Below are 3,363 nucleotides of genomic sequence, written 5' to 3'. Positions count from 1 at the left end.
CGCCAACAATGGTGGCAACACCACCACCACCACCCCCACCAACTCTCGTCTCCATGCCGCGTAAGTAAAGTACACAACATTGTTTTGTACAGCCCTGTATCGCTCTCCTTTTTTAACCTTGTCAGTCTCTCTCTCTCTCTGTCTTTCTCTCTTCCTCTAACCCTCCATCTCCCTGTCTCCCTGTGTTTCTCTCTCTCTCTCTCTTAAAACATCTCCAACGTCTTCTCTCTTTTCTGTAACATACTGTACTGTCATTTTTTTCAACAGCATCACCAGAGACCTTACCCCCACCCAGCCCCAGTGACAGTTTGCGTACATACAGTGCATTGTTCTCTCTATCTCTTTTCATTCTCTCTCTCTGTCTCTCTCCCTCTTTCTTTCTCTCCTTCCCTATCCCCCTCTCTCTCCCCCTCCCTCTCTCTTTTTCTTCCTCTGTCTGTGTTTGTTTTTTGTTGCTGTAGAGGCTCTGTTCAAGATTTATGGTGCGTACACACTAGGCGATAAAGTGGACGACTCAGGGAGCATATCGTGTAGTGTGTACGCACCATTACACAGTTTATGTGTTTCCAAATGGTTTTGATGGAAACTGTTCTTTGTACACAGTCATTCCACCGCCAACAATGGTGGCAACACCACCACCACCACCCCCACCAACTTGCGTCTCCATGCCACGTAAGTAAAGTACACCACATTGTTTTGTACAGCACTGTATCGCTCTCCTTTTTTAACCTTGTCAGTCTCTCTCTCTCTCTCTCTCTGTCTTTCTCTCTTCCTCTAACCCTCCCTCTCCCTGTCTCCCTGTGTTTCTCTCTCTCTCTCTCTTAAAACAGTAACCCACATTGTTTTGTACAGCACTGTATCGCTCTCCTTTTTTAAACTTTTCAGTCTCTCTCTCTCTCTCTCTGTCTTTCTCTCTTCATCTAACCCTCCCTCTCCCTGTCTCCCTGTGTTTCTCTCTCTCTCTCTCTTAAAACATCTCCAATGTCTTCTCTCTTTTCTGTAACATACTGTACTGTCATTTTTTTCAACAGCATCACCAGAGACCGTAACCCCACCCAGCCCCAGCGACAGTTTGCGTAAGTACAGTGAAATGTTCTCTCTATCTCTTTTCATTCTCTCTCTCTGTCTCTCTCCCTCTTTCTTTCTCTCCTTCCCTATCCTCCTCTCTCTCCCCCTCCCTCTCTCTTTTTCTCATTCTGTCTGTGTTTGTTTTTTGTTGTTATAGAGGCTCTGTTCAAGATTTATAGTGCGTACACACTAGGCGATAAAGTGGACGACTCAGGGAGCATATCGTGTAGTGTGTACGCACCATTACACAGTTTATGTGTTTCCAAATGGTTTTGATGGAAACTGTTCTTTGTCCACAGTCATTCCACCGCCAACAATGGTGGCAACACCACCACCCCCACCGACTCACGTCTCCATGCCGTGTAAGTAAAGTACACCACATTGTTTTGTACAGCACTGTATCGCTCTCCTTTTTTAACCTTGTCAGTCTCTCTCTCTCTGTCTTTCTCTCTTCCTCTAACCCTCCCTCTCCCTGTGTTTCTCTCTCTCTCTCTCTTAATACATCTCCAATGTCTTCTCTCTTTTCTGTAACATACTTTACTGTCATTTTTTTCAACAGCATCACCAGAGACCGTACCCCCACCCAGCCCCAGCGACAGTTTGCGTAAGTACAGTGCATTGTTCTCTCTATCTCTTTTCATTCTCTCTCACTGTCTCTTTAATTCTTTCTTTCTCTCCTTCCCTATCCCCCTCTCTCTCCCCCTCCCTCTCTATTTTTCTCCCTCTGTCTGTGTTTGTTTTTTGTTGTTATAGAGGCTCTGTTCAAGATTTATGGTGCGTACACACTAGGCGATAAAGTGGACGACTCAGGGAGCATATCGTGTAGTGTGTACGCACCATTACACAGTTTATGTGTTTCCAAATGGTTTTGATGGAAACTGTTCTTTGTCCAGAGTCATTCCACCGCCAACAATGGTGACAACACCACCACCACCACCCCCACCGACTCGCATCTCCATGCCGCATAAGTAAAGTACACCACATTGTTTTCTGCAGCACTATATCGCTCTCCTTTTTTAACCTTGTCAGTCTCTCTCTCTCTTCTCTGTCTTTCTCTCTTCCTCTAACCCTCCCTCTCCCAGTCTCCCTGTGTTTCTCTCTCTCTCTCTCTCTAAAAACATCTCCAACGTCTTCTCTCTATTCTGTAACATACTGTACTGTCATTTTTTTCAACAGCATCACCAGAGACCGTACCCCCACCCAGCCCCAGCGACAGTTTGCGTAAGTACAGTGCATTGTTCTCTCTATCTCTTTTCATTCTCTCTCTCTGTCTCTCTCCCTCTTTCTTTCTCTCCTTCCCTATCCCCCTCTCTCTCACCCTCCCTCTCTATTTTTCTCCCTCTGTCTGTGTTTGCTTTTTGTTGTTATAGAGGCTCTGTTCAAGATTTATGGTGCGTACACACTAGGCGATAAAGTGGACGACTCAGGGAGCATATTGTGTAGTGTGTACGCACCATTACACAGTTTATGTGTTTCCAAATGGTTTTGATGGAAACTGTTCTTTGTCCACAGTCATTCCACCGCCAACAATGGTGGCAACACCACCACCACCACCCCCACCGACTCGCGTCTCCATGCCGCGTAAGTAAAGTACACCACATTGTTTTCTACAGCACTGTATTGCTCTCCTTTTTTAACCTTGTCAGTCTCTCTCTCTCTCTCTCTCTGTCTTTCTCTCTTCCTCTAACCCTCCCTCTCCCTGTCTCCCTGTGTTTCTCTCTCTCTCTCTCTTAAAACATCTCCAACGTCTTCTCTCTTTTCTGTAACATACTGTACTGTCATTTTTTTCAACAGCATCACAAGAGACCGTACCCCCACCCAGCCCCAGCGACAGTTTGCGTAAGTACAGTGCATTGTTCTCTCTATCTCTTTTCATATTCCCCTTCTCTGTCTCTCTCCCTCTTTCTTTCTCTCCTTCCCTATCCCCCTCTCTCTCCCCCTCCCTCTCTCTTTTTCTCCCTCTGTCTGTGTTTGTTTTTTGTTGTTATAGAGGCTCTGTTCAAGATTTATGGTGCGTACACACTAGGCGATAAAGTGGACGACTCAGGGAGCATATCGTATAGTGTGTACGCACCATTACACAGATTATGTGTTTCCAAATGGTTTTGATGGAAACTGTTCTTTGTCCAGAGTCATTCCACCGCCAACAATGGTGGCAACACCACCACCACCACCCCCACCGACTCGCATCTCCATGCCGCGTAAGTAAAGTACACCACATTGTTTTGTACAGCACTGTATCGCTCTCCTTTTTTAACCTTGTCAGTCTCTCTCTCTCTCTGTCTTTCTCTCTTC

The sequence above is a fragment of the Taudactylus pleione genome, unplaced genomic scaffold (assembly GCF_031769625.1).
Source record: "Taudactylus pleione unplaced genomic scaffold, aTauple2 ptg000032l, whole genome shotgun sequence".
In the NCBI taxonomy this organism is placed as follows: domain Eukaryota; kingdom Metazoa; phylum Chordata; class Amphibia; order Anura; family Myobatrachidae; genus Taudactylus; species Taudactylus pleione.
The sequence above is the reverse complement of the archived record's forward strand: the minus strand, read 5'-3'. Positions refer to the sequence as shown.